General features: G+C 41.3%; 1 protein-coding gene across 8 annotated transcripts in view; it reads right to left on the bottom strand.

The window, feature by feature from the left end:
* The window catches only part of CTXND1 (cortexin domain containing 1), a 35,340-nt gene extending 25,452 nt beyond the window's left edge, over window positions 1-9,888 (bottom strand). Inside the window, exons 1-3 of one of the 8 annotated variants that reach the window (XR_006017854.1) lie at window positions 9,377-9,888; window positions 1,897-4,125; window positions 1,061-1,249 (exon numbers count right to left, since the gene is read on the bottom strand). The gene's annotated coding sequence lies outside the window, so the exon portion shown is untranslated. Of the gene's footprint in view, window positions 1-1,060; window positions 4,126-7,329; window positions 9,317-9,376 lie in introns of those variants that run through there. The other 7 variants (XM_042039028.1, XM_042039029.1, XR_006017853.1 and 4 more) reach the window with 7 other exon arrangements.
* Between the last annotated feature and the right edge of the window lie 11,877 nt (window positions 9,889-21,765).

The following is a 21,765-nucleotide window of genomic DNA, read 5'->3' as shown; positions in this document are numbered from 1 at the left end:
CTCCCTAGAACAGATCTAACCATGGTACAAACTATTTTGTACATCATGAACTTTGTGTGAGCAGATGTAACTTGCAAATGGAGGAAGAAAGGTGTTGCAGGACACATTTTTTTTTATTTTAAAAACTGAATAGAAAGTAGGTGAGGCAGCACAGATTCCTGTTGTTCACTCTTTTTCTCTCTTTGTGGGGTGACTTGTTCCATTGCCTTCTGTTGTGTTTACTAATGTGTAGCTTAAATTGTCAGTTAAGCTACCTCTCAATTTAGCCTAAGGTTTTAATGTAGGAACATAAGGAGATTACAGGAACAAATTGTCAGGAGAAAAGAAAGCTAAAGACAACGGTTCTGATCCCTATACAAATAAGGAAGCAAGACTTTCTTTACACAGAGTATCCCGTTCTTACCAATTCCAACAGATAAAATTCTGCTAGACTGCCAGTGTTATTTCCTTCTCTGCTATTAATTTTAAAAATTCTGCAGGCATGAATGTTTTGCAGATACTTGCTTTAAGATACAAATAATTGTCCAAATGCAAATAGGAAAATACAATATTTTTTTTTCCTGGAAGATGGAAAATCACTTGGAAAATTCTTCTGCACTGTGTCCAAAATATCAGCAAAGCATTTGTGCACTTCAGTGTCCCAAGGCAATGTTCTGAGAATGATGCCAACCATCATTGATTTCCATTTCGGAATGATTCCTTTACAAAAGTGTTTCGGTTTGAACAACCAAAAGCAGCCATAAATTATTTCCTTTCTCAACATTCCCATGCTCATTCTCTGACAACTATTCACATAAAAGCTTTGTCCTTGGTGGGTGGGTAGTAGGGAATGCAGAAAATCACGGGTTAGTACAAAAAGGGTGGGGTGTTTATTTGGCATGTGTGTGTTTTCTGACAGTCTCTAACACTCCCCTTCCCACACAGGCTGTCACTTCAGCATCACTTCAGCCCTCCACCTGAGAAGGGTGGGCTTCAAGACCACGACAAGTTCATCTGGCTCAGACTTAGACCTGGGATTACCCCTTTGTGACATTAAAATGTCAATAATGTATGCACCAACCTTGCCAAATCTCTCTCTGTCCTCTGCTTGGAAAGCGTTGACTCCACAAAATCTCCTTTTAGATGCCAAATTCATTTCTTTCAATTCCTGTGCTGGAGTCAGCTTCCAAGCAGACTCCACAGCAGTTTGCTACAGCTCCTGCTTCCAGTTGGCCAAGCTTCGAAGTGCACTAGAAAGGCTCATATGTTCCTGGAGATGAAAAGTTTCTCTTTACTTCATTCACCTGAAAAAATGGCTTTCAAAGCTGTGCTAGAGCTATTTCCAGCAAAGTTCATGTCGATGTGTTTCAGTTATTACTGTGGCATAGCACATAACGTGGCCATAACTGCAGATGGGCTAGGGAACTTTAATAAAAAGTATTACTTCCAGTGTGCTAGGGTTATTACTATGTTTCCAAGACAGCAAGAAACCAAGGTCATGTATCTTTAGAAGTTACCTCTTGTCAGCCAAAACAGAGTAATAGACTGCCTATGAGCTCTAGACCATCTCAGGAAACCAAATAAGTTTAAATCATGAAATCAGAGTTTATAAAAAACCTCTGCCTAAGTTGGTTGCTCCTGTGGTTCCCTTACACAGCCAGTCTGTCCCTTTCAGTGTTAAACTATAACTCCTGTGAATTTTAACTCAGAGTTCAATGTGGTCCTCTGCTGCCAAACTGCCCAGTGAAGTCACTGGAGCACACAGAAATGGTTTTGAGGGCAGCAGGTTTACATCCACTCTTTAATTTCAAATATATGGGGCCAAGTTGCTCTGACAGCAATGGTAACTGCAGTGCAGATAAAGGGTGAGACTGATCCTTTGTATTTGCAACGTGCAGGCTGATAAGTTTCACCTACCACACATGCAGCACGTCCAGGCATTTGAAACCCAGGCAGGTATCACAGAAGAGTTTGTTCCATGCTCATTACAGGCATACTTCAGTGTTAAACAGAACAAAAAGAAAAGCAGTCAGCTGAGGTGTTTTCTTATGGATGGCAACTGATTAAATATCACCTGAAAACATAACATTGCTTTTAAAGCAGGATCCCAGGGGTGGGGGAAGCAGAAGGCTCTTCTGTGGAGTCAGACAGCGCGTTTAGCTCGATCTCTGCTGTGTTTAATCCATGCCTCCCTTGCCCATGGGCAGGGCTAAGGAGCAGTACTCATAAGGTGCTATTCCTTCAGGTCTACAGGCTCAAGGAAGGAAACTAGGAGTGTTTAAAAGAAAGAGGAGTAGAAGAGCTCTGAGCTTCCTTTGTTCATGAGAAACTCAGTATATTGTCTTCATAACGTAGACAAATGCTACACAAATTTTGTGGTGTTTGTGGACTCCAGTTGCTCTCAAGTCCTTCTTAGCAGCCCTTTTTAGTGGGCAGCTGGTGGATACCCCAAAGATGAACCCCGAGGTTTGCATCTGTGTGTATGTACTCGTACACAATTATAAATTAAATGCCCTCTCTGTATTTTACCACTATTCAGCCTCTTGCTTTCATGGACAGTGATGTTTCCTGCACAGATTGTGCTTCCTAACAGCTAGATAGTGTCCTTTTAAGTCAATCACAGTGTCACGGGGTAGTTTTGGAGACAAGTACTGATGTCAGCCATTCCCTGACAAGTTGCTGTACAAGTCTGTCCAGTGAGCTTGGAATGAAGCAGCACATGAACATACCCCTTCCTTGGCTGCTTGCTGAAACGTTCAGCTGCTTTGTCAAGACAGACAGGTGTATCCAGCTGGGACCCACTGCTTTTGCTCTTAGCTTAGAGGCAGAAAATGCCCCAGCACTAAATATTGCTTCAGGAAACTTACTGTGGAATATATGCTGCTTGCATTTTCTTGCCAGATCTTGATTTGATGGGGTTTTTTGGGGTTTTGCTTCTTTCAGAGAATCTACTTCGTTTGTATGCACTTATTATTTCTCACCAAAATCTCAGTTTTACAAGGATTATATGAAGGAAATGCTTTAAATCTATATAAAAAAGTCTGTTGCTGGTTTTCTCTACATTTTGAGATCTAAGGATGTCCAAAAGGCTTTTTAAATCAAATCCCAAGCTATGAAGTATTATACAAAACACCCTCCCTAGGTGCAGTATTTCTGCATAAGAAAAGTTACTCCATCTACTTTAATTCTATCTGTAACCAAATTTTATTTGTGCCTGTATTATGCTTTCATTCCTCTCCTAAAATATTATTTCCTTTGTTCCACACATAATTTAAATCAAGACAATATTAGAAAACAAGAGGATGGCACAAAACTTAATTGTCTATAACAGTCCAGCTATGAATGTTTAATGTGTGTGGGACTTAGGCAAATAAAGGCCCTGATGGGAGCTGGGTGTTTGCCCAGGAGGGGCTGCTCACCATGGCCAGGGTTTGCAAGGTCACAATCTCCTGCACTTCTTTTTTTCTGCATCATAAACATCACCAAAAATGCTCCCAATATACCTTCCACAGAAGTCTCTTGGGCTCTGATGCAAAGTCAGTGGGAGTCTCCTCACTGCCTTCCATGGATATGGGATGAAGACCCAAAGCAGAAGGCAGCTGGGGAAAAACTCCTTCACAGATGCAATTCTGAGTTTGTTCTGGTTTTTTGTTTGTTTTTTGCTTGCTATTAGCAACCTGTTCCCATTCTCCAGGCAATTCTTAAAAGAGCTCATTACTAAGATGTGGCAGAAGGAAAATGATATGAAGAGAAAGCAGGTGTTTCCAAACTGGAGAATCTGCTTCTTTCCAGAAAATACCCACAGTGAACATGGAGATGAGAACTGTCAATGCTGTAATGGTGTGACAGAGCCTGAATGGGGCAGGATATAATGCGAGTCATCTTCAGTGTGCTGACCAAATATAGCACATGAAAAGAGTAAGGAGAGAGATTTCTGAATACTTCTGCAGCTGAACAAGAATTGGATCAGCTTTACTTGGGTATTTCCTTTCTGGCTGCCTTTTGCTTGAGACTTGCAAAACTGCAGTGATGATACAGTGAACTCACAGGCAGAATATAATCCAGAAAACACCATTTTCTGGTGGTTTGCTGATGCAGATGGCAGAAAATCTCTCAGTTTTTCTTCCTGGGAAACTTTTCTGCTGGCTGTAAGACACAAAGATGGTCATGTAAGGTTGTAAAAAAAAACCAAACCAAAAGCAAGCAATGTTTTGTAAAATTGTGATTCTAAATATAGGGATTATCTAAATTTTAACCTTGTGTGATTTTCATATGCGGTGATGCTTTTGAAGCTCTGCTAAGGTTACTGTGCAAGGATATAAAATACTGTATTCAAAAATGCTCTCATGTGCTTGAAGATGAAAGCTTTGAAGCATAAATCCTAAAGAATATTTCAAAATGGAAGACAAGATGAATGCAATGTTTATTTTTTCAGAGTTCAGTAATTTTTGTTTGGTTACTTTGAGTTTCTTGACTTTGAGTAATTATGACTTATCATTATTTGGACTTCTAATAATGGGAGACACCTTCCTGACAAGATCTTACAAAAATTGGCTCCCTCTGTGTTGAAAGCTGAGGTTTCCTCTTGTTTTCATTCCCACTATTTTTCATAGTCCCTGATGTGGCTTTTGGCTCATGGGTCTCACCAGGCTTTTTAAAAATCACTTCTCTGGGAGTGTTCTAGGAGAGGCTGGATGGAGCTCTGAGCATCCTGGTTTAGTGAAGGTTCCTTGCCCATGGCAGGGAGTTGGAATGAGATGAGCTTTAGGGCCCCTTCCAACCAAATCCATTCTGTGATTCTATAATTGATCTCCTCCCAGCTGAATTATGCTCAGACTGAGGGCTGAATTCTAAACTAAACTGATGAAAATCCAAAACAATTCTGCAGCATATGGTGTGATGTGGTTATTTGGTAAGAAGGCATAGATATATTGGTGATGCTGACAGAGGGAGTGGGAGCTTGAATTTGAATATGGAGACAAAATTTGATGGGTGACATTGGCTGCCTTGGACTGGTTTATAAGACAAACTAAATGCGTGAAGCAGCAAATTCTCCAGTAGTCATGAAATCAATCAGATGGGGCAGAGAGAAAAATGGAAGGCTTTTCCACCAGGTAGTTTAGATTTGCTTGGGCACGTGATACTTCACAGCCATCAGTGCTGATTGAAAGTCTAAAGCAAAGCCTTGAAGGAAAACCTGTGATTTATGATAAAAAGAAATAAATCATTCCCTGTTTCTAGCAGAAGAAATGTGAGCATCTGTGTTTTCAGCAACCTTCTGTCTCATTTCCTCATCTTCCCCTCTGAACAAAGTCCTGGCTGACACTGGGGGATACAATGTTCTTCCTTCTAGGAATCCCTCTGGCTGACTACTATGAATTCTGAGTACCCATGGATAGGATCCCCAGAGGCTTAATCTCCCCAGGGCTGGATGAAATAGATTTGAAACTCAAATGCTAAAACAATGCTGAGAAGAGGTGTGTGCCTCTGCAGCCATTGTGCAAGAAAACCCTTGTTTAGTTCCCGTATTTCCTTTCTATTTGTGTCCAAAAGGAATGAAAAGATCATTAAAGGTTCCACGAACTCATGAAGATTCAAAGCTGAGCACACAGCATTTGGAGTTTCTTCCAGATGTTTCACTGAAAATCAGATACTGATTTGCAGTTTGTTGCTCTTGACTATCTGTTAGAATACATACTTCCACAGCCTTCGTTTAAAGCTCAATGTCTTGAATCATCTTCCAAAAAGCCAGATGCCAGAATTCTTGCCTAAAGCTTTAAGGAATGGATGCAGAAGGTGATGGGATCCTGGACCAGCTCTTCTGCACCTTCTGAAAGTCGACCTGCCTTAGCAGGTGCACTTTGAAGATACTTTGCCAAACACAGTGTGTGATCTTTCTACTTCTTTGTGGGTTTTGTGTGCATATCTACACCTTTTGAGTAACACTTGGGAAAGGCAGGCACATCATTTTTGCTCCTGTTTTAAATGACAGCTCAGGCAGCAGGCTTTAGGAAATACTCAATCTTAGTCCTTTAATCCTCCTTGAATGCTACTGCACTGCTGCTTTACTCACAGTAAGTTCTGGGGTTTGTGTGGGTGCAGAAAGTGAGGAGAGTCACTGTGGCAAATGAAGTATCCTGAATTGCAGCTATTACACAGTATTAAGTAATTGCCCTTGGTAAGAAGTGATAGTAGAAAATAATAGCATATTCATTTTGTTGTTGAAAATGGACTGTCTAAGCATGTATCCCAATTAAATTCAATCGATGCTCACAACAGATAAGTACAATGAAGATTCTATGAGATTTTCTTTCATACCTACGAATAAAATAATTACTATGCAGCATATCTAAGTAGTTGATGCCACCAGAAAGTCTACCCTTGAAAAACAAGAAAGGAAGAAAATGTCCTTTCTTTTGTAGTTAGAAAAAAAGTATTGACTATGCATGTGGCACATTTTGGATGTCACTAGCTGTAAGATATATTTCTCTATAAACATGACAGTTCTACTAAGCATGGTACAAAAATGCCCTGCTCTTGTAGGAACACAGCTAAACTTATCTCTTTGAGAATGTGCTGAATGTTGTGTCTTTTAATGTGACATCATCTGCGCCGTTGGTTCCTGGTGCAACTACGACACACACTTTCACTGGGCTTTGAAATTATGCAGCATGTTTATCCACCCACTGTATATTCTTTTATACAGTTTTGGACTGGAAGTTTTGTCTCTGGTACTTGAATGACAGTCGTATTTCTTACTGGCAGGGAACGCTGTCCGTGCTTCTACACGTCAAAAGCTGGTGGAAATACAGTGATGCAAATTAAAGTAGTTCAGGTGACTACAGATGTTGAGCAGCTACTCTTCATTAATTAAATTGACTTGCAGCTCATTACTGGCGATGTAGGACAAAATTAGTAAACTTCCCTTTGCGTGTTTCTCTCTCAGGTTGCAATGCAATAAAGTGAACTTGACTTCTGAGGCAAGGCTCCTGCCAGGGTTACTTACAGACAAGATGAGGTGAAAATGTTTCTTTACTAATATGCTTATTCTAGACTGAGAAATTAGATTTTATACCTAATGTTCTCCATTTTACCTTTGACATGAACAATAATACCTGGCAAATAATTCTGAGGTTCCAGTTCAGGAAACACATTTTGATTAGAGACTCAGAATTGCATGAAAGCATAACACCAGACATAATCTTTCTTTTTGTCTTGTGATTCTCATTATGAATCCAGTGACTTTCCAACATCTAAACCTTTATTTGCATTTCTTTCCCTCCCCCATTTTGTTCCTCAGAGAAAATAATTTGAAAACAGCAGCTTGTTAAATTACCAGAGTTAGTTTACCTGAAAATATCTGATGATAATGTCATCAAAATTGTGCATTGTGAGCACCTTCTAGTTACAGCTAAAACGCCTGCTCTCTCCTCATGACAGATATACCAACACTGGCTTTATAATGCTCAGTCAGAGATATATCTTATCATAAATCCTCATATGTTCCAAGTTTGCTACTGGCTTTGCTGGAAATCTAGATGGAGAAAACAGGGAGAGATGAGACACACACGGATTGTGAGCCTGTGACTGGAAAAATTGCACTGATCTTAGGTTCAGGTCCTTAAATGAGAGCAACTGTAGCACCTATCAAGTGCTCATAAACAGAAGGGGAGAAGTTGGGATTGGAGAGAAAGGGATGGGGGGAGCAGATCAGATTCAGATGTGATCCACCCTCATTGTAGATTTGTCCATCTTCAAAGTTGTACGGCTAATGAAGAATAATTATCACTTATTAATGTTGCATTATCTTGGAAATTGCAGCTCAAGAGCACCATATGTCACAAGGCTTCTCTTAGATGAAAAAGAGAAAATCCTCTTGACTGCAGTGTAAGAGGAAACAGCTCTTTTCAGCATCTGAGCATTAATCTCAAGGAGAAAACTCTCCAAGACACGCATGTTGCACAGGAATTAAAAGGTGCCATAACTTCTATGGTATTTCTTGGTGTTATCAGCTGTGCCTGGGACTAAACATTACACAGATCTTCAGCAGCATCTCTGCAAAAAACTCTTTCAGAAAAAACTGAACTTCATTTGTCTAATTTTTGAGAATTATCCCTTCAAATATAGTGACGGCTACAAATTTTGCTCAAACCTAAAATGACAGATAAAGCAGAGGAATTTTTCTTTCTTCAGTATGTGAAGACTTCCAATATGTTTCCCAGTATTTTACAATAACTAAATAAAACCCCCAACTTTTAAACAAAAATTGAGTGGGAGAACCAAGGAATTCTTTCGTTAGTGCTCCTTTACAAGAGACCAATGGCTATTTATTATTGACATTTGACCGAGCAGCAAAACCAGAATCCCTAACTTTTGGCAGTCGCATGTACTGCTGTCTTTAAAAAAATCACCATACATTGCCTTAAAGAGTAAAACATGCCTGAAGCCCAAAATGGCAGTGCCAGAGCCTAAAGCTGGAGCTCGTAAGTCACTGAGGAAGCTGTACCAAAAAACCAGAGGAATGAAGCTTGGTAGTAGTTCGTAAGTAAGAGAACAAAAATTTGCTTTAAATGCTGCACAGATCTTTCCAAAGGCCTGCAATTACTGCCCAAATGCTAATTTTGCAAACACTTTCAAACTATGTAAAAATCCCTCTTCATACAAAGCAAACTTTAACTCATGCTTTCCCTCTCCTACTCAGTACAAACAGAAAGCTGCTACTGCAGAGTACAGAAACAGAGCATCTGAATCTGAAGAAAGCCACAGCTATCCTATGATAAAGTGCTGCTTACAAACATTTATCTACCAAAAAAGCATCTGCAGTTTCAGACCACAGTGAGGAATTTACCACAAACTAGAAATCAGCCATATCTGCTGAAGTGAAATAAAAGTATCACCCACCATCAGGGCGCTCATTCACATAGTTTCCATCTACAATTCATCATTACCCAAAGGCACAGCCCCTGTAAAGCCAGCATCAGAGTACCTAGTACTAGTACAGAAAATAGTTTGCACCCAGGCACAGGAAACATGCTGCATGATTAAGGAGAACACAAATGCCCGCTGACATTAAGTTATTAAGCCCCATCTCTGTTCAAACACTGTCAAACATGACTACAGAAAACCCCCCCAAAGCGAGCAGTCCTAGTTCAGCACAGGACACACAGCAAGCACACCCCTGCAACACCCACACAGCCACACAAAGCAAACCACACAGTCCCTGGCACTGCAAATCCACTCCATCCCCTCACTTCCTTTAGAAAGAGCAACAAAAATCATGCAGCCCTGACACTGCTCCCGGACTGGAGGTTGTGTCTCTCCCAGCAGAAGCGGCAAAAGGCTTCAGCTCCTAATTAGCCCGGGGAAGCGGTGCCTGCTGCAATATCCCAGCACTTACTGCATTGCTTTTCAGCGGAGCGAAAGGGGCTGCTCCTCCCGGGCACACATGGCTCGCTCAGCCGGAGGGTTCTCTATTCAGCACAATTCAGCTCCAAAGTCTCTGCATGTGGAGGGGAATTGCCTGTGCTCGGTACTGGGGGTTTCTGGCTGCAGTGGCTGCTCACCCTACCCATTGCCTCTGGTGTATGCTAAGTAAGCAATCCCCTGGGTCTTCATAAGGAAAGGATGAAGAGTCACAGCTTTCGAGAGCAGATAAGGTGTTCTGCCGAGAGCCTCTGTGCTTCCATGGCATTTTAAAGGCAAAGGGGCTGGGGATGCTTCATCTTGCTTCACAGTTCTGTGTCGTGCAAGTTGTTGTATTCTGCAAATTACAGTGGAATTCTCAGCCAAAGGCTAATTTATACGTTTCAGAGAGACCTCAAGTTAAGAATACAAATTCAAGCCAATGCATTTTGAAATGTTGAGGAACGCGCTCTGGCAATTGAACTAAATTTTCTGTTTTTCAGAAGTACAAGTGAATGGGAGGGGTTTCCTAGCTCTGAAACGTACTGTACCAGCCCTGCTGGATACAGTCAAAAAGTAGTAGCCTAAAACTTCATGGATTAACATCTCACATTTAACAGGCTCCAAGCACTGCTCTAGTCTTGGAGGAGGGACTGTCACCCTTGTCCTTTGTCTGCAGTGCCTGTCATTTACGGGGGCTCCTGCAGCAGATGGGGCAGAATTGACGAGCAGTAATAATGAAAAGGCAGAATGACCAAGAGCCACAGTGCCACTCAGTTCCTGTTAGGGGCCCTAATTTTTCCACTGTACTGAGATGTTTGACTCTGTGCCTTTGGGAAGCTGTGGGGAATTGCCATAAGCAGCTGGGGTATGGGAGGGTGGATTTGTGAAGCCGAACCACCGCCCTCCCCAACCCTGACCTTCAAAGGGACTCTCAGGAGAAAAGCCCCATTCTGGGGCTGTGCTTACCTGTTACTTGTTACCTCCTGCAATTGCTAATTGTGCCTAACCATGTGTGGCAAATCCGTGAAAACAAATACATTGCAGTGCTGTGGGCAAAAATGGGGATATTTTTTCCACATAGGCACCCCCAGTAGATAACACAGGCATCCTTAATAAACATTTCTTAAGACCAGGTACTGTGTAAAGTGTTGATTCACTCATCCCCCAGGGCTCTTGGGCAGGGGAGATTTTGTCTGCCACTGATGGGGGCATTAAGATATCATGAGAAGAGCAGCAGGTTTTGGTTGGTGAGGGAAGGTTTTGACCCCCTTAGCAAAGGTTTTTGAGCATCCCCAGGGGCTGATTATCCTTTCAGATAGCACAGGGAAATCCCAGCCACCAAAACAGTGTGGCTAATAAATTTTTCAGGATTATTAATTGGATTCTTTAGAAAAAGGGCAGTCAAGGACAGGCATCTAGAAAGAGCCCATTTCCTCTTTGAAATGTGTTTTATTAGCTGGACTTCAGTTTCTTCTGGAATTTCTATATAAACGCAGCTTTCTGTGATACCTGTCAGCATCATTGGTCCTGTACCTATTGTTTTCTGTGCTATAATTTCTGCCTGTGAAAATGCCAAAAATACTCCGTCTTCCTGGCTGACAGATGTTGCTGGAAAGGTGCTGCTTTGCACTTTCACAAAAATAACACCTCGGAGGAGATGGGAAACCAGCACATATCAGTGTCAGCACCAGTGGGTTCCTATGAAATGAGAAGACATTTCTACAGTAGCAAAACTGACCTTTTTTTCTCACTCTTGTGCTCACAACTGTGTTTAGCACCTCAAGGTAACAAATTTGTTGAGTCATAGAAAGCAAAAACCAACAAAGCTGCCTTGAATTTTAAGTTTGTTTTGTATAGTAATTATGCGTTATGCGTGAGTCTTTACTTTTAAAATGCAGACAAGGCACGGTCCTTGTCCCAAGGAGCATCCAGTCAGGCCAGACAAAATGATGCAGACTTGTAACAACCAGGATTTCCAGGTGACAGCCTTGTTGCAAGCAAAGCAGGAAAACCTGGATAGGTCTGGGAGCTGCAGTATTGGTAGCAGAAACAATGAACTCACCCTGAAGGTTCTCAGCTTTTACAGGACCCTGCAGAAAGGCACTCCAATTTTCCTCTTTGTGCCTCACCCTTTTGGAATGTATTGATCCTTAGAGTAAGTCCATTTACTTTCCTTGGTTGGAGATAAGATGTAATGGATTTATTTAAAGTATGAGTTGGACAAAAATAATCAAGTCGGGACCGTAATTAGGTATGGACCTTTTCAACATTCCAGGAAACAGCAGCCCTGGCCACGGGCAGATAAGTAATTATTCTAACAAGCATAATAATCTCATGTTCTGGAGCTGTGGTTAGGGAAGGATTATAGATTTCAGTGGATCATTTTCCTTTGGTTTTCTGGGCTCCTTGCCTCAGTTCAATAACACAGGAACTCTGCTATGCTAACACATCACTTCACTTTCTGCTGGTAACAGTATTTTAAACCCTGAAAACAAAGAACTAGGCGACTGATTTACTGGGGAGAGGCACAAAGGATGACAGCATGGACTCAAAGCCTCTAGGAGACATGGAAAGCCTAAAAGCACAGTTGTTCCTTAACCAAAAACCCCACAAAACAAAAAGAAACCCAAAACTGTCTTTGCAGTCACTTCAATAAAAAAACAAATATGTTGTAAAATAACTCTCCCACTTGAGGACAGACCAATAAATAGCCTGGAAGTGTGGGGCTGTCAGGTTGTTGTTGTGTAGGGAGGTACCAGTGACTAAGAAGCAGTTTTGCACAAGATGATTTAACTGAGGAGATTTTCCACGCCAGCTGGAGAGTGTATTGTATTTGCAAACTGCAATAAAGGAGAATTGAATTTTAACCTTCCTGCTAGAGAAATATAAAGGGTTTATAATTGACTCTGGATGTGTACTATTGAAGAGAGCCATATAGTGCAGAGTGCTTCTCTGTGAGAAAAGTAAACCAGTTCAGGTACGAATTTACACTTGTTGTAAATTTATTTATTTATTTGTCATAAATATATAAATATTTATATAGTAACAGCATAGCTGTGTCAACAACAGGCTCCAACGCTTAAAAAAATTTGGGAGCAGCCTGAATTAGTGTTACAGGTTAATTGTGGCTGCCTTCAGTAGCCCATGGAACATCCTGGCATAACTTGTGGTAGTTACTGTGCAGCAGGGTGAAGAGCTTGGCCTGCACAGTGGGAAGCTGAGCTGCAGGCCAATGTCTGCAGGAAGAGCACCTTGTCACTCCTCTTTCAGCTGGGCAAGACAAAAATGGGGAGAAAGACACTGAGCAAAGGTTGCTCAAGTCACTTGAGGCTTCGGAGGACTCAGAGAGCACAGCTTCAGGTTACAAAAAGCCAAGGGTGTTCTGTGCCCCCTTCCAAAGTTAGGCAAAAGATCATCCTTTTTCCTTAGATATTTAAATAAACTGTGTCATTCAAATTTGAATTATTCTGTTGCTTCGTCATCTTTCAGCTGGCTCCATGATCAGCTGCTCACTGCAACCTATAGAAATCAAGGACTGGGAAAAGGACTTCCTTACTACACATCATCTCATGATGGTAATTGGAGGAAAATCTGCCTGATATTGTGTCCTAGAAGAAAAGTAGTTATAAAAAATAGACATTTGCACATTAGGAGTTAGGACAATCTTAGTCTCTTTTATGTGTAAGATCAGACGTGCATCCACACTGAATTAAGTTGTCACAGTTAAATTGTGTTTAATGTGTGAGAGGGACACTGTTCCCTACCTTTAGTGCTGATGATATGTATGTTGTTATTCCAGAATAATTTAACCTAAGATGAATGACAAACACCCTAATTTTCAACATAAGCATTTAGCTACAAATTAATCATTTAGGAATCTACTTATTTCAGATGAATTTTCCTGAATACGTCTACATAGTCAGACCCTGTAAAAGTGGATGCATGGGAATTATGTTTGTCTTCTCTAGCAGGACATTCCCAAATCTTTCTTAAACTGATTTCATTGTATTCTTTTTGAGATATTACAGTTCTTGAAGATGAGGAGAAAAAGGAACTGAGTATTTAGCCAGCAAAGCATCTCATTTGAATTAGAGACGTGCTTTCTAATTTAATGGGACACTTAACTGTGGGGATCAATATCTTAATTAGCTTATATTTTTCTCTTAAATTAACAGATTCCACACTCTTCTATAATCTGTTTCAGCTTTTCTTCTTTAGCTTCTCTGGATGCTCTTACTCCTACTGTACAAATAAAATGCATTATTTAATTAACAACTTTTCATCCATAATGTTTTCCAGATAAACCCATGAGTTCAACTTTCCTTACCCTTTCTACACAGTTGTTCTCTCTCAGGTCAAGAATGAGGAGAAATTCTCCTGTCACATGGGAAAATCCAGTCCTCAGTAAAACTGAAAGTGGGATCATGGAATTTGAACTTCATCTAATAGAATATTTAAGATCAATTTACATAAATTGTAGTCTCTGTGCCCAAAAATGCATTAGAACCTTCACAGTTGACGGGAAGCCCAGCCCTAAAAAGTCCTTCAGTTTGGTGAAGGTATGTGCTCTGAGAGGAAGTGCTCTGGAGCCGTGGGAAGCTGTGGTTTTGAATTTCAGGATGAGAGGAAAAAGAGCAGAATGTTACCAAGGAAAGCAGATGATGTGAACAGAGAGGTATGCAGAGAGCCCTGATTGTCCATGAGATCAGAGAGTGTCTTTTCTCCAAACACATTTTGCACTTGGATCTTGCCACTGGAGTTTTTGGGGAACTGACCCTGAAGGCTCATGTGTTCATTTTGGAGGTGGTTTCGACTTGAAATGAGACAGTCACAGGCTGAAGAGTAGGTTACGTGGTGCAGGTTTGATTTTGCCAGCTTGGGGAGGAGAACTTGAGGTGGTTGTGGCAAGAGACTGGAGCTACTGAAAGCCCTGAACAGCAGCTGAGGAGAGGGCTGGGGATGTGGGAGAGAGTGGCTTAGCTGCCCCTTCAATACGCTGAAATAAAAAAGAAAGCGAGACCTGGAGTCTGTGAACAAACCCCAGCTATCCCAGCCTGTGCCAGGACAGAGGCTGGGAATTCACAGCCCTGATACAGGCCATGGGATGAAGCTGGGACAGGCCACTGGTCTCTTACTGTTCTTCTGTGATAGTTATTCATTGTACAGCAGTGAGAGAAAATGAAGTTCCTTTCCCATTTGAACAATATTAATTCCACCTATCAAACTTCCTTTGGTATTGAAAATTCAAAGGAATAAAACAAATTATTTTATGTATCCAGTTCCCAAAAGTCTCCAAGAGAATAAAAATTGAATGGGATCTTCTGAGAAATATTTTTTTCTCTTTCTCCTGTGCCTTTGGGGAACTGTATGATCTGATGACCTCCTTATCTGTGCATCTTTATTCTTATTCTCCTCAGAGATGAAGTCAAACACTCAAAAGGCTGGGTCAAAAGAATTGCAGTAGCAGAGAAAGCAATCTGGCTGAAAATGAAAGCATTAGCAAAATGGGTCTTTTATGCAGCCATCTTCTGCAAAGAGAGAGGCAAGTGCAGTGCCTGTGCTGTCCCGTTAATGTTCTTCTGACTTAATTTAGTCAGGAGCTGGGATGAGAGAGGAGTTTGGGTCTGAGGGTCCATGATGCTCTCTCAAGCTGTCTGACATGGCTGATGGTGGTCTCGTGCCAGTAATGCTTTGAAGAATCTACTAAGAAATATTTAGAAGCAACACCTGTGAGTTACATTCACAGCCCAGCGTTGATCCAGGGCAGAACGGGACTGCTCCTGTCTTTACAGTCTGGGTGTGGTGGGGCTGTGGGCGCTGAGCAGAGAGTTAATGAGCCCTCATGAAAGCTGAGAGCTCCTGCTGCTTTGCAGAACCTGTGCTCAGTCTCTCAGTGGAACAGTCAAAATGAGTGTGGGTCCTACTCTGGGAGGTTGGTGACCTGGGACTTGATGTTACAGTGATGGGAAGGACTCATCTGTCATCTCAGATGGTGTCTGTTGGCAGACACTGACTACTAGAATTTGTTTCAACACATGAATTTTAGCTTATTAGCTAATGTCTGAATACATCAAGCAGTTAATAGTTGGGTGTGAATCTGTTTTTAATGCTTTGTATTAAGCAACAACTTAAAACTTGTGAATTAAGATGTCAAGGGAACAAAACTAAATCAAAATATAATTACAGCAAGTTAGACCTTCTTAAGAGATGGGAAGAATCTCAAACCAAAAATGGGTTATTAAAGGATGGATCATAAGAATGTGGGTAATAGGGTCATACATTATGCCAGGCTCCCTTCAAGTGTTTGCCATTGTCCATGGCATGTATTCCTTGGAACAGCATGCAGGTAAAAAATGAATCATATCTGGAATGTGTAAGTCATAGATGAGGAATAACAGCTACGAATGATCTCATCCAGCTGGGCATAATTTTCAGATTATGTTGTTGTTACTCAGCATCACAAGACATTTATGACCAGGAGAACCAAAATGAAAATATGGACTTGGAACACAAAACGGTTCATCATGCCAAGTGAAAGTTGTTTGGTTTTTGATTTTTTTTCTCGAGAGCAAATCATGCATTCCTGCCATGGATGCTTTGGGGGTTCTGTGCAGGAAGCAGGCATCTTGATACAGGTCGGAGAACTGCAGGGAAAATATCTTCAAACAGAAACCTTCCAGTATGCCCTATTGCCAAAGGGAATATGTAAAAACCTAGGATCCGAATGGAGAAAACCCCAAACTGACTGGTCGTTTTGGAATGCCCTTCAGTGGAGCTGATGCTCCTCTGGAAGTGGAATGAAGCCAGGAACTGGCCTTGAGTTAGTGAGCTGAGAGGTGATGGGCTTTGGGTGGGACATGTCTGTGTTTTGCTGTCATGGTCCTGTTTCTTCTGCAGAGCATTTTTTGGTTCTATAAAAGGCATCACTTAATGCTCCCAGCTTTGTTGATTAGACAAAATAATTTTCCAGGCTCATCCTCTGTGATTTCCAAGGGGTGCAGTAAAACAGTATGCCAAGCCCAATTTAGATAAGAACTATTATCGCTGAGGTTTTCCTGCTGATGTGCTTGGTAAGATACTTAAATTGCACCTGTGGGCTTATTATCCAGCCACACCACAAACCTCACTGTGGGCCTGAGACGAAGCTGCAGGAATAGGATTTTCATTTCACTCTTGTACCCATTATGCATTAGTCTGTTCCATAAGTCAGTGCTCGATTTGGCACAAATGATCAGCTCTGATTAGAGCTGCAGACATAGAAGGAAGAGCAAAGTTACCTCTGCATCTTGATTTACCTACTACCTGTGTCTCCTTATAAAACAGGACAGCCTTAAAAATGACCAGGCAGTGTAGGGAAAAGCTGCATCAAGACAATGAGGAGTTTTCTGAGAAATGCAGCTCATTCATTAGGACTTCATTCATTGCACTGTCATAGCAAAAGATGCACAAAAAACTTTCAGTTACTAGTTCAAATAAAATCAGCTCAGCTTGGGGACAAAATAAATCAACCTCAGGCCTCAGGCATATGACGAGCAACGATTCCAGTTGAGACCTCCATTTCTTTCTGATCAGACTGTCAAACATTATTAAAAAATCATGAACACAATTTTTTTTCTGTAAACAAAGAACGCTTCATTATAATATCTGCCAGCTGATCTTCTATGCCAGCATATATCAGCCATGAAAATTAAATGCCTTTCCTTGAAAAATAAAACAGAAAATAAAATTAACTGAATGTAGGGGGGGTTTTCATACTTAGAAGGTCCTGGTTATATTGCCTGTATATTTATTCTGCTGCAAACATCTTTTTTAATCAAAATAAATCTCTATCTCTCAGCTGTTTTAGAAAAAAGCTCTACTCCAGTAAAACTGAGCTCAATTATAACAGTTCATTACAGCAAACAAAAAACTCAGTTCCCCAGAGAAAAATAACATTAAGAATGACGAGTTGTTTGCTGTTTTATGACCAAGTGTCTGTGAATGGCTCAGTACTGAACAAATTTCTTTTATTTTTTGCTCATATTGGAATTATCTGTCCTTTTCTAAAACAGCTTTTAGATCTCTGCCAAAAGACCTCAGCCTTGTTATTGTAATACAATGTCTTTTAGGCTTTTGAGCTTTTAGTTTTTTTAGTGACCTGAAATCTTTTTGAAAATATAAGTGATGTTTGTGATTTATTTAGTGCTGCTAAATATTTCAGTATAGTGAAAATACAGAGTCCAGAAAATCTGAGTCCTTTCTCAGTTGAGTTTGCACCAGAGTAGCCATCCTAGTGTGAGTGATGGAAATATTAATGGGAATCCCTTCACAGACTTTCTCATTCACTATTCAGCTAAAAAGGGAATCAGATCTTGTTCTGACCTTTCCTGAGGAGCCTTTCCCATTGATAATACCAACTTTTATTTCTTTCTGCTACTCATCCCACACTGATGGACTTTTTTCATCATCTGCCAGGGAAAAGAGAATGAATTCTTCTCAATGAGTCCCTTTGTCTAGGATAATCTGGAGACGTAGGATAGACTTAAGGGCATTCCAAAATCTGTTTCCACATCCTATCCCAAACGTTTCTCAAATGAAAGCCTTCAAAGGCTGGAAGAGGACTTTCCCCTGCCATAGCATCAGTGCACAGAAATGGTCCTGAAACTCCCTAAGTGCTGCAGTTCTCATCCATCTCTTTTGTATCAAGATAGAACAGTTCATCAAATGCTTGAGGCTTCCAACTGTACCAGTGCCAGGGGTTCAGCTGCTGGACCTCATGGGGGCTAGGGGATGAGCAAGCCCTGGCAGCTGGCTGTGTGAAGAGCTAAATTTCACTCCTTCTCCAACAGGAGAGTCAGGCTTCATCCCTCCGAATGCCACTGTGCTCACATGTTCCCACCGTGTCTCACACTCACCCACTCCCTCCTCAGTGGATTAACACTGACATTCCTCTTGGAAACAATGCATCCTCCAGAAGCTCATGACTGTGATGTGTGGCTGTTTACAAATACCAGCATGCTGAATGCTTTTCCTGCATTGCAAAGGAACATTTCCTAATTCTGCAATGGGATACTACATTTTATCTAGCAGTTGGATGTTTTGTCTGGGTGGATTTTGCAGTGGCTCCAAAAGTTTCTCACAGAGTACCACAAAACTCCTGCTGTTGCAATTCCAGCTCAGTGCTAAAATTGGAGAAAAGTGTTACCCTTGCCCCAAGTATGAAGAGAGCCCCAGGCATTAGTAGAAGTTGACTGCAGATGGATCCAGGCTACTTAAGGAAGACTTTCTCTCAGTGCCACCCTGTTAGCAGAGACTGGGGACACAGGCATATTCAAGGCTTCAAAAGACACAGGAGATTTTAATACTGTGTGGCCTGGACCTGGACAGGATGGAATCAATGACGATTGGTGCAGCTCTATCTCCTCTTTCATTCCCATTGCAGCTTTCTGTGGCATCATGTCAGAGGTGTTCACCATATGAGCTGGCTCTGGGTACACGACAGCTGATAAATATGACACACACACTGGTTGAAGCTAAATCTTTCCAGAAAACTGGAAATACATTTGGAAGTTATTTTTCTTCTTCCAGGCATTGATGCTCATTTCCTGAGGTTTTAAGTGCATGCCATCTTAATTGTAACTAGCAGAAGTGGGGAATTAGGCAAACAAGTAGGATGCAGTGTTTTCTGTTTTCAGTGCATCGCTCTACCCACAAACAGTATATTTTAGGAAGCCTTGAAAAATATTTTCTGTTTTCTCCTAGGAGTTCCCACCACTTTTTAAAAGGAATACAAACAAATTAAGAAACCTCAGGCTATATTGCAAAAACATTCTTCATATAAAATGGTTTATAAAAAGAAGGGGTATGAAAATATGAGTTGGAGGGGAGGAGAAAAGAAAGGTAAGGAAACAGAAGTTTTGGAAAACTAGAAAATATTAAAGAAAGGAACAATTTTAGCAAGTGAATGTACAAAGCATGACAGATCTGGTTGCTAGGAATTTTTTGGAAGGAAGATACTTGCTCATAAAATACCTCAGGTAGCAACTCACCTACCCCCTCACCTCCCTATTTATGTGAATAGCTGAGAAAAGCTACAAAGGAAAGCAAATTCAGGAGTTGGAGACTGCAGCACAGGAGCCTTTTCCACCGCTGACCTAAGCTATAAATCTGGGAATTGTTAGTATAACGTTCTAGATAGCTAATCCTAACTCCTATGGTTTGGAGAACCAGGGGAATTAATTGTACTGCTTTCATGAAGAGTTTATGTGCTTCAGCCTGTGCATGTGAAGATTATTTATAGAGTTAAGTCCAAGAAAGCTGTTTAGTCTGGGAGAAGATGGAAACCAACAAAGCAGTGATCGAGACATGATACCTGGGATAAACAACTTCAAGGGAGTTAAAACAGCAATAATTCAATAATCAGTTGGGAAAATGCTGTTTTCCAGGCCCCAGGCAGTTACACAGCTGGCTTGCCAAGTCTGAGAGCCTGGAGATCAAAAAGAAAATGAATCTTAAAAGGACTGTGTTGGAACAAGAAAGGGAGGAGTGAGCTGTGAGCAGCTGCCTGGGCATGAGAGGAAGGGTCTGAAAAAGGAAGGGGATGCAGCTGAGCCCAAAGATGGAAGTAACTGAACAGACTGGGCAAATGTGGGCTGAAACCTCACTCCTGCAGAGAACTTATCTCAGCAGCAGGTGGAAGTAAGTCCTAGTGCACCTGGGCACACAGTAACCAGAAACACCTGATTACCACAGGAACTTGCACTGATAACCAGGGGTTTGGTGGAGTTTGGTTTTCAGTGGAGGAAGGCAAACTAAAACTGGACTTTGGAGCTGGAATTCCCTTGTAGTTTGGAATTCACCCTTCTTGTGCTAATATTTCTCTGAATTAGCAAGACTGTTCTTTCTACACAGTGGAGAAACTTCTTGTCAGCTCTACTGAAAAGGATCTGTAGAGTGTTAATATCTTTGTTCATCAAGTAATGCTCATCAACCACCACGTGTTGGCTGAGCTGGTGTTTCTGTCCATTATTGGAAAAAAAAGTCTTCAAGATATGCTTAAATTAAAGTAAGTAAAATAATGTATTTCGTTGAAACTGTCTAGGAAGTGAGTGCCTTTAAGTTGAACATCTCTGGATAACACATTTTGTTTGCCCATGATTGTGACATACTTTGTTTTCCCCTCCCTTTCTCCTCTTTCTCCTTCTTTCCTTCCTCTAACACTGCTCCTATGCCACAGGACAGCCACACTCAGCCCTTTGGTAACTTGTGATCATCCACATGCAGCACTTCCCTGCAGTCAATGCCACATCTCCAAATTCATCTCCTGGCAGTTATATTCAGAAACAGTAAGGTTTTCTACTGAAAACAAAACCTTGCTGAGACAATAGCGTGTAAGTGCAAGCACTGTCTGTGTGGGATGAGAGTTTATGTTTGGAATGACTCTTTTATCTTTGAAGCCTTGAAAACCTTAATAAATATTTTGGAAGCTGTTTCCCCGACTGGGGTTTGTTTGGGAATTTTTTTGAAATCTCGTCGTGCCTGCCTCCCACCCCATCCCATCCCACAGATTTGTGTTGTCTGTCTGCTATGGCTTGCCAGCCAAGCTTCAGGCTCCATGGATTGTCATTATCTTCATGTTTCAGTGAGCTGGCCACTACATGCTACAAAGATATTTGCTATAAAATAGTAATAACAGCTCATCCAAGTGGTATTCACTTAAGTATTGAGTTATTGCTTTTGAATTTGGCATTTCTTATTCAGATCTTCAGGAAAATATTACGTTTTCTGAGAGGAAATTCCTCTGCAGTAAACATCCATAGCCCACAGCAGAACGGGACTACTAGATGGTGACTTCCACGTTGTGCTGTTGGAAAATAAAACTGTAAATATACTCCTAAACTGTGTCAAATGATCAGCATTTTATATTGAATATTTGCTGACCATTGGAATAAATATTGGTTTTTTATGGGTGCTTAAGGTTCTGCTAGTGGACCCTACCAATAACCCAGTTTGCTGTGCAGTTGCTTACAGGCCCTTATGGTGTAGCCGAGTCCATTCCCTCTCTCCTCAGGGAAATGGATGTTGTGTCAGAGCCAGTTTGTGCCAGTGTGGTCTCCATGTCCAGGTCCACCCAGGGATTAATGTTAGCGTGGAATACTGAGCAGTGCAGGGGCTTGGGTTTTTCCACCTCTGTAGAGAAGTAGCCTAAAGCTTCCACTGATGATAAAACCACGCAGCTCATGCAGCAGGGGATTATAAAGTCTATCAGAAATCGTGTGCCACTGAGTTTTCTGAGCGATGCATTATCCTTGCTCATCTGCCTCCCCAAAATTAACATCCACCTGAGCAACTCTCTGCATCTTGGCTAAGGGCCAAGCATGTTCTCAACCCAAGGCAGGGAAA

This window comes from Corvus kubaryi, unplaced genomic scaffold (genome assembly GCF_017639235.1).
Source record: "Corvus kubaryi isolate FWS band 111438036 unplaced genomic scaffold, C.kubaryi_AGA036_p1.0 37394, whole genome shotgun sequence".
In the NCBI taxonomy this organism is placed as follows: domain Eukaryota; kingdom Metazoa; phylum Chordata; class Aves; order Passeriformes; family Corvidae; genus Corvus; species Corvus kubaryi.
The sequence above is the reverse complement of the archived record's forward strand: the minus strand, read 5'-3'. Positions and strand labels throughout refer to the sequence as shown.